Raw genomic sequence first — 10,813 nt, 5'->3', positions numbered from 1 at the left:
GAAGCTGATGACGCTTCTTTGAAAATGTCTGCCTATATGTCATGGATGATTTGAAATCAGGCAGAGAGTTATAATTAGAGGCCAGGCATGAAACTGGGGTAACGTAACAAGTGGGGTAGCACAGGGATCAGTACTGGGACCATTGCTATTCTTAAACTATATATAAAAAAAAAAATAAAGCAAAATAACCCAACGCTTTGTAAACAAAATTGTTTGTTGCGGTGCATAAACCAAAACATAAAACTATAAAGAAATCCAAAAAAGGTCTGCACTCAAAAATTAAATTCTCCTTTATTTCAAAATATAAACATTTAAAAAAAATGTGCAGTTCTCAGTCACAAACATGTTTCACCCGCAGGTGCCTGTGATATTGGGACCTTTTAAGTATGTATAATTACTAAATTAGCAAAGATGTAAATCATTTTACAATCGGTAACATATTATATGAACAAAAAGTGAATGGCATACTATACAATGTCTATTTATCTAACAATATATCAATATCATATTTAGGCTAACAAAGGTTAAAAAGAGTTGTACTAATAACCCAGAGAATATAGATTGGAGCTGAACGCATACAAGTAATAACAGTCATTATTGAATATTAAACAGTAAAGACACTCATTCATACCAAAACGAAAAAATAAGTCAAATTAAACAAACTAGAGTTATGGAGATCATTCAAAGTCTTCATTGAGTCCCTTGGGCATTAATGTGTTTAGTTAAAAAATCCAAAAAGTTTATCTTTGCAATAATTTAACAGCAACATCACCACCTCTTCTACTTACAGAAATGGTTTCTATTCCTATGCATTTCAATGAATTTACATTATGCGCAAACTCACTGTAATGCCTGGCTATCGGAGATGTGGGGTCATTGCGCCTTACTGCACTTTTATGTTCGCTTAATCTGGTTTTGAGAGGTCAAAGGGTTTTGCCAACATATCCACGGCCACACGGACAAATTAATAGATAGACTTCGTTAGATGTAATACAAGTAATCCTTTGTTTGATCGAAAAATGTTTACCTATTAAAGGATGTGTAAAGCTATCGGTTTTACAGTGTGTTACACTGAGCACAGCCTCAACAGGGATAGCATCCTAGAAGAGGAATAGGAGGCTGTGTGGTCCAGTGGCTAAAAAAAAAAGGGCTTGTAACCAGGAGGTCCCTGGTTCAAATCCCACCTCAGCCACTGACTCATTGTGTGACCCTGAGCAAGTCACTTAACCTCCTTGTGCTCCATCTTTCGGGTGAGATGTAGTTGTAAGTGACTCTGCAGCAGATGCATAGTTCACACACCCTAGTCTCTGTAAGTCGCCATGGATAAAGGCGTCTGCTAAATAAACAAATAATAATAATGAATGGTTAACGAAATTTATGACCCAATCTCTCCCAATTAGACCGGTTATTTACACTCCTCCAACAATTCACAAAAATCTTCAGAATCCACCTGGTCGATCTACGGTATTGGATATAGGATCTTTGACTGAGCCCATCTCTAAATATAGAGATTCATTTTTGGTTTCTTTTGTACACACTTTACCATCTTATCTAAAAGACACCACTGATTTCTTGATCAAATTACAAAAGATTCCATTACTGTCGGACAAAGAATTTCTTTGTGTGGACTGGTTCCAAAGACAAACGTTATGAATTTGTAGAATGGTTAAATAATTTAATAACATCTTTAAAATTTACATGTAATACTAATCAATGCTCAATCGACTTTCTGGATGAAACTGTGATAGAGTGGAGGATTCATTGGATTAATATCTTATCTACAGATACAGTGCCTTGCAGTATTCACCCCCTTGGACTTTTCCACATTTTGTAGTGTTACAACCTGGAATTAAAATGGATTTAATTAGGATTTTTTGTCACTGATCTACACAAAATAGTCCATAATGTCGAAGTGGGGGAAAAAAAATATACATATTTTTCAAAATTATTTCCAAATAAAAAACTGAAAAGTCTTGATTGCATAAGTATTCATCCTCTTTGCTGTGACACCCCTAAATAAGCTCTGGTGCAACCAATTGCCTTCAGAAGTCACATAATTAGTTGAATGGAGTCCACCTGTGTGCAATTAAAGTGTCACATGATCTCAGATTAAATACACCTGTTTCTGGAAGGCCCCAGAGTTTGTTAGAGAGCATATCTAAACAAACAGCATCATGAAGACCAAGGAGCTATCAAAACAAGTCCAGGATAAAGTTCTGGAGAAGCACCAATCAGGGTTGGGTTATAAAAAAATATCCCAAACTTTGAACATCCCCCGGAGCACCATTAAATCCATTATTAAAAAAATCCATTATTAAATTATTAAAATATGGCACAACCACGACTCTGCCTAGAGAAGGCCGTCCACCAAAACTCAGTGACCAGGTAAGGAGGGCATTAGTCAGAGAAGCAACCAAGAGGCCAATGGTAACTCTGAAGGAGCTGGAGAGATCCACAGCTGAGATGGGAGAAACCGTCCATGGGACAACTATAACCCGGACGCTCCACAAAGCTGGGCTTTATGGAAGAGTGGCGAGAAGAAAGCCATTGCTGAAAAAAAAAAAAACGTATCAAATCCCGTTTGGATTTTGCCAAAAGGCATGTGGGAGACACAGCAAACATGTGGAAAAAGGTTCTTTGGTCTGATGAGACCAACATTTAACTTTTTGGCCTTAGCGCAAAACGCTATGTGAGGCGCAAAACCAACACTGCTCATCACCCTGAGAACACCATTCCCACGGTGAAGCATGGTGGTGGCAGCATCATGTTATGGGGATGCTTTTCATCGGCAGGGACTGGTAAACTGGTCAGGATTGAGGGCAAGATGGATGGAGCCAAATACAGGGAAATTCTAGAGGAAAACCTGTTTCAGTCTGCAAGAGACCTGGGACGGGGGTTCACCTTCCAGCAGGACAATGGCCCTAAACACACAGCCAAAGCTACACTGGAGTGGTTTAAAAACAAGAACCTGAATGTCTTAGAATGGCCCAGTCAAAGCCCAGACCTCAATCCGATTGAGAATCTGTGGCAAGACTTGAAAATTGCTGTTCACCAACGGTCCCCATCCAACTTGACAGAGCTTGAGCAATTTTGCCAAGAAGAATGGGCAAAAATTGCAGGATCCAGATGTGCAAAGCTGGTAGAGACTTACCCAAAAAGACTCACAGCTGTAATTGCTGCCAAAGGTGCTTCTACCAAGTATTGACTCAGGGGGGTGAATACTTATACAACCAACAAATGTCTTTTTTTTTGTTTAATTAATTTTTGTGTCACAATAAAAAATATTTTGCACCTTCAAAGTGTTAAGTATGTTGTGTAAATCAAATGGTAAAAATCCCAATTAAATCCATTTTAATTCCAGGTTGTAACACTACAAAATGTGGAAAAGTCCAAGGGGGGTGAATACTTATGCAAGGCACTGTATAAGTAACTGCTGCGAATTATTTTTCACAGGTCAGAGAATAGAACCAGGGCCCAACAAGTGGAAGCTGAAGAAGGGTATTTTCAGAACCAAGGGGGGGGGGGGGGGGGGGGTGGAGGGGAGGAGCTTTTTCACAGAAAGGGTGGTGAACCGTTGGAACAGGCTGCCGGATAGAGTTGTTGAAGCAGAGACTATCGGATCCTTCAAGAATAGACTGGATGCTGTCATGAACAATACTGTATAACCCTCTCTGTGACCATAAGACCTTTAGCTAGCCGCCTTGAGGAAGAGTGATCCATTTAGCCATGGATTCCCAGAGGTTTAATTTCCCCCAACTTGTTTAGGTTTTTTTTTGTTTTTCCTCTCCCGAGTGCTAAAAGCCAGCGAGCATAGGTGGGCCGAATGGCCTTTTCTCGTTCTAGAATTCTTATGTTCTTATGGAACGTTTTGGTTCGTCTGTTCTCAGCTGTCACTCACATTGCTGTTTGTGTACTCGGGTAGTCTTTTGTTGCAGATTTTAATACACGCATCACTATACTGTACTCGAATTTAAGATGCAAGCTGTTCAAAAAGTGCGTCTTAAATTCAAAGGAATACGGTGTATCTATGGGTTTTATTATTGATTTAATCTTTCCAGGACTGCAGTGCACAGGCTCTCCAACAAGAACTGGGGTAGATTCATGAATGCACAGGAGCAGGGTGGAGCCTTTGCTGCCTGTTTTACCCCCTCTCTCTGACCCCAGTATACTGCAGTAAAAAAAAAAAAAAAAAAAATATTATATATATATATATATATATATATATATATATATATATATATATATATATATATATATATATATATATATATTTATTTATTTATTTATTTATTTATTTATATATCTAATCCAGACAATTCTGCACATCGGCAACCTGTTAACATAGAGGAGAAAGTCACATTAAAATGAATACAAACCGGGTATACCTGGCTAATATCTCTTCTGCATGTACTGTAATACAATTAAAGTGGCTAAATGGTTTGTGCTTTATACCTTTATTTTAATTGTAGGTATACTATTACTTCTCACTGTACCTCTGTAAACCAGCACACTACATTTTATGGCACCAAGCAATTGCCGGATTAGACAGTTTTTAAGGTATTACCTTGGCATTCCTAAATAGAGAATAGCTTCATCAAATGGATGTCGTTAATGAGCAAACAATACAGGGGCTCCACAGAACACTATCCATTCCCAACTATAGCAGAATGAGTGGATAGGACAGAAGCTCTTCATTTCCCACACTCGGATGCCTTGTGCACTACACATCACACCACACCGGGGTATTCAGACACTGCTACAACTGACATACTCCGTGTATGCAGTGTTAGCAGTCATCACAGCAGGTGCCAGTTAATGGGGAAAACATGGAGAACAAAGCCCCATCTTGTGGTACAAAATGAATAATATTTGCGGGACCTCTGTCCTGTATTTATTGTGGGTGTTTAAAGATGGGATGACTACATATTCAGAGATACCACAGTATTTGAGCAAAGGGGTAAAGAGGCCAACCCATGTCCCAGCACCATACTTACTAATATGTGCTGTGTAGTGGGCCTGTAGTAACAAAGCTTGCAGTAGTACTGAAATGGATAAAACTGTTCCAGAGGAGCAGCTAGCCCCGTTCCAAATGATCTTTACAGGACAAGCCGCTGTATAGGTATCTTTGTTAGTTAATGACTTCACAGATTTTGAAGGGGCATGGTGTGTAGAATTCAGTAAACGGCACACTTGAATTCAGTGAACAGCACACAATGAATTCTAGCAAAAATATTGAGCAGCAGGTTCGAAAGGAGCAACACTGATGATGTCAGAGTGTGACGACAAGGCAGGAAGGAGAATGTGTATTCATGTTGAACGGGCAGCTCTGTGAAGAATGGGGAGGGGTCATGGTTAGGAATTAGGATGGAGTGACCACATCTTCACTGATCCAGAGATCCTGTCCTTATCTCAGTTCTAATACTTTGAACTCCCTTTTCAAAATCGCTTGGGCAACATGACTTTTTTTTGCTTTAATAACCAGGTTTTATTGAGATGGGGGGGGGGGGGAGGGGGGGCACAGAAAAAAGGCTTTTTACTAGTGGAGGTCAACGATATGAAAATGCTATATCAATATTGTACATGCATTTCGATATCGAGATCACTGAAGTCTTCCAAAACAAAGAAAAATACAATTGCAATATCAAATATATATATTATAATCATTAACATAACGCAGACCTTAACAGATATTTACATATGAAAAGCACTAACTTACTTTAATTCAGTGGTGCTTTACTTCGTAATATCCATGAAGAAAAGCAAGGTCTTGTTCTCTCTTACGATTCCATCATCCACCTCAAACCTGTAATATTTCCATATTCACTGCACAGCCTTCACCTCAAACCTGTAATATTTCCATATTCACTGCACAGCATTCACCTCAAACCTGTAATATTTCCATATTCACTGCGCAGACTTCCCCTCAAACCTGTAATATTTCCATATTCACTGCGCAGACTTCACCTCAAACCTGTAATATTTACATATTCACTGCACAGCCTTCCCCTCAAACCTCTAATATTTCCATATTCACTGCACAGCCTTCCCCTCAAACCTGTAATATTTCCATATTCACTGCAGACTTCCTCAAACCTGTAATATTTCCATATTCACTGCACAGACTTCACCTCAAACCTGTAATATTTCCATATTCACTGCGCACACTTCACCTCAAACCTGTAATATTTCCATATTCACTGCACAAAGACTTCCCCTCAAACCTGTAATATTTCCATATCCACTGCAGACTTCACCTCAAACCTGTAATTTTTCCATATTCACTGCGCAGACTTCACCTCAAACCTGTAATATTTCCATATTCACTGCGCAGACTTCACCTCGAACCTGTAATATTTCCATATTCACTGCAGACTTCACCTCGAACCTGTAATTTTTCCATATTCACTGCACAGACTTCCCCTCAAACCTGTAATATTTCCATATTCACTGCACACAGACTTCACCTCAAACCTGTAATTTTTCCATATTCACTGCACAGACTTCCCCTCAAACCTGTAATATTTCCATATTCACTGCACTCAGACTTCACCTCAAACCACTATGAAAGTAATTGAATCTTCAGCTGCTCTGCTTGTGAATGCTGACTTACGACACATCTAAAAGTATTAAGTATGGTGTCATGCCAAATTTTGCATTATTCTGAGATGTGTTTTGATGTCAATGGAATAAAATGGTTAAATAATACTTTGGTGTTTCTTTGCCTACGAGACTGAATGACTGCTATGTATAGAGTGTATTGTATCTTAATATAAAAAAAAACTGGATTATACTGTGTTTGTATTTTAGCAGTATTAGCAATAACAAGTATATGCGAGCTACCAGTAGGAGAATTTTCTTTTCTTATCCTACGATATCGCTATATGGAAATTATTATAGAAATAGTGCCCATCACTACTTTTTACATTTCCAAAATAATTCCTCCAAAATGTCACAACACAAAATAAAACATTTTGCTCTTTATCATAACCCTGGTTCCCTGACAAAGAAATGTAACCATTACCGAATGGGTATTTACCTCCTAAAAGACCCGAAAACTGAATATATCAAAGCTACTCGAACAGCCTGTGACGCAGTCATGGCCTGCCCCCAAGGGCACAAAATGACAGCGCTCACAGAATTGAGTGTCATTTTCCCTTCAAGACTGCTGCAATCATGGACGCAGCGACCTTGAAGGTTAATGGTTACATTTCTATTTCAGGGAACCAGGGTTATGATAATAAGCCAACGTTCCCTTTCAAGTTTGAAATGTAATCATTACTGAATGGGCCAATATACCCAAGCTGTTGCAAGAGCAAGACTGCCGCACGACCGGAATGCTACAAGGCTAAGCCGAGGCTGCCTTGTGCGTTACCATTCAGAACGCCAGTAACAAGTAGCTAGGGCTAGAAAAATGGAGGGAGAAACTCACCTCTATGCCTGTGTTGCAAGGGTCGACTGATAAGCTGCCCCTAACACTCCAGTTCCAAAACCAGGGTTTTGAGGATCCATGACATAAAGGGTTAGATGTACTAAGATGGGCTGGTTGCAGCGCAAACATACCACAATTTGCATTTTCATTGCGACAATTCGCAAAGTATACATTTTGTCGCATGTACTAAGAGAAAACATGTTAATGAAAAGAGTCGCAATAAACTAATTTAAATATTTATTGCGTCGTCTTAGCGAGATCTCTAGCATACATTGTGAGTGTTGCGCGACATTGTTCAGATGTTGGAGGCAGGAAAAGCATCTGCCACGCTTGTCCTCAACAGGCAGACTGGCCTTGCATGTCTCGCAGGGATAAAACCCAGGCATGATGCAAGCAGCAATGCAGAGTACAGTAACACTGTACAGGTGCTGCCTCAGTCTACTGAAAGACAGCAACGGGTCTGTGCAAGAACCTAACAAGACCGGCTAGGTATCAGACGGAGGATGTAAGCACCGGTCGATAGCAGGTTGGAACCGGACAGTACAGGGTTGGTCTGGAACCGGTTCAGTATAGTACTGGGTCAGAACCAGGTCGGTTCAGTACCAGTTCGGTGACTGCAGACCTGGGTCTGTATGGTATCAGGTCAGAACCGATTCAGTGACCTTAGCACCAGTGCGGTAACTTCGGTCCCGATTCGGTAAAGCGACCTCGGTACCGGTACGGTATGGGTCCACCAGTTCACAGTTACAGCAGGTAGCCCTGAACAGAGATGCCCATCTGCACAAGCTACTGGCAAAACCACTCAGTCAGTACTCACATGAGACTGAGGGAAGCTTGCTTGTTAGAATGTTCCTCTCATACAAAATACAGTAATAACAATTCCTTTCATTATACAAACTGTCTCGTAATTATGGCCAAAGACAAAACGAGAATAAAATAACTCCAGCCAGACCTATTGCAGCCTGATCCCCAGGGAGGGGTAACTCAAACCACAGGCTTCACGTGGGAAGTAACAAACAGGCTGTTAGTGCACAAATATGCGTATATCAAACTAATAGTGATAATTTTAAATACCACATATATTTTGTGTAAAAACACAATAAATGCAAATATCTATAGCAGAACAAGTAATAAGTCTGTATCCTGTCAGGTCAGTTCTTGAAAGGAAAAATGACACTGAGGTCTGTGAGTGCTGTCATTTTGTGCCCTCGGGGGCAGGCCATGACTGCGTCACAGGCTCGGCGAGCAGCTTTGATATGTTTTATTCAGGTTTCGGGTCTTTAGGAGGTAAATACCCATTCGGTAATAGTTACATTTCATATTTGAAAGGGAACCGATAACAGAAATCTTTGAATAGCCGCACTGGTAACTTGAATTTCCTTTGCTTTCTATTTGCACTTCTCCCCTGAAGAGGAAACTCTTGGGGTCTCGAAAGGTATATTATAGTTTTTTTGTTGTTTTATTTTTTTTTATTTTATTTAGTTTGATCCAATAAAGGTTTCACCAAACAAACCCTGCTCATACATAGTGCTTGAGCTTTTCGGTTTTTATTTTCTCTACTTCCATTTAAATGTTAATTAGTAGTTGTTAAGCATCCTAATAAAGAAAAAACTACTAAATGAAAGACTGGCTTTAAGATGGAATTTAAAATGATGGACTTGCTATCAGTGTACACTCTGTACTGGGTATTTTATGCTGAAAACAAAATCTGTCAGGCAGCGTCGTAACCAGAGCTGGCATTCTACCAAGGTCAAACTTAAGTTTCAAGCTATAGCTGGCAGTAGTTATATGACTGCTTGGTATTTACTATTCAACCTCCAAATCTGTGTTACACGGCAAACAAACAGAGAAAATGAAGGAGTCTTTTGAACTTTACCAGAATATTTACACAAGCATCAGCATTGATGATGCAAAAAAAACAACCGAGGACACAACCTCGGCGTCTCATAGCTAGTTATGGCCATGCTGTCAGGACAATTCTGTTAAACGAGTGAAAACAACAAAAGTACAATGATAACCTAGCCGAAATGCAATAAGTATCAGCGACAAAATTTGTCACATCAAAATTAAGCAAAACAGAAATCAGCCTCAGTCAAGATAGGAAGTTAAAAACAAGTGACATGGTTATGTAATTAACAGCTTTTTCTGAGTTTAATTGGGAAACAGAATCAGCTCAAAATAAGTTTAAGTGTAAAAAATAAAATAAAACCTGAGAACTTCCAGCCCTACTCATACTAAAGAATGAATGAATACAAATAAAAACTCACGTTGTGGTGGATGGGACATACACTTTTTTGTATGCCAAATCATGTGGTAGAGAACTACTTGTACTATTAGCCAAAAAAATAAATAGAAATATGAATTCCATGGTAATGCTTCTTGTTAATTTTACTCATTTTGGGGTTTACTTTGACTTCATTACTTTGAACTTTCCATGGCATCTTATGGGACCATTCCAGGCAGCTGCTCGTTATCAATTACATTTATTATGTAAAACATGGCCATTTTTCAAAAGTTAATTATACAGAGTAAGAAAGAATCACGACAGCTCATTTTGAGACTACAATTGAACAAGGCATTGTTTAAGTACTCTGAAATACAGGAATTACTTGTCAACAATGACTAATGATGTATTTAAACTTAAAAACAATATCACAGCTTTCCAGTGTATAACGGTCAACATTTTAGGTGATGGTTTATTTTAAATAACATTCCTGGTTTTCAAGCACCCGTCAATCCAAACCCAGGTGCGCTGGCAAGTAGCTGCACTTGACAGCAAGATCACATCAACATTATCAGCAGCCCTGACTCAAAACCTTATTTATTGGTATATACTGTACAGATCAGTTGACAAAGCTGAGAATTCGTTTTGGAATAAACTTCACGGAACAGTTTCTGCTGTGCTCAACTTCTGATATTATGTCACTAACTAAATGTCAATTCAATTATCTTCCTGATCTCTGCAGTACCACCAACAAAAAAAGATTATAACTCGCCAGAAAATATAAACAAAACCTACTGGAGTGACCTGCAGGTCTACTGTAAATTAAACCTATACCGAAATGGGATACTACACTACATGGCTGTGTCGACCCAGAGGGAATGGTTTTGCACATCTCAAGTGTCTTGTTTAAATTCAGAAACAAAACATTTTCCACTTAGCTTAGAGGTCGGTTTGATCAATCTCATACCACCAGGGATAAGGTATGGGTGGATTTTATAGGAGCTTTGAAAGCTATGGGGAGTCACCCTGTTGTATAATCCATCAATACGTGTTACCCAAGTATGACCTCTACACAGAGGGGTTTCCTGCAATCCAGGGTGATCTCCCTAGTGCTGTAAAAGGCTGCACATGTGTTTTGATCTAAATTAACAAATCAAATA

This window comes from Acipenser ruthenus, chromosome 17 (genome assembly GCF_902713425.1).
Source record: "Acipenser ruthenus chromosome 17, fAciRut3.2 maternal haplotype, whole genome shotgun sequence".
Lineage (NCBI taxonomy): Eukaryota > Metazoa > Chordata > Actinopteri > Acipenseriformes > Acipenseridae > Acipenser > Acipenser ruthenus.
This window is presented reverse-complemented; position numbering follows the sequence as displayed.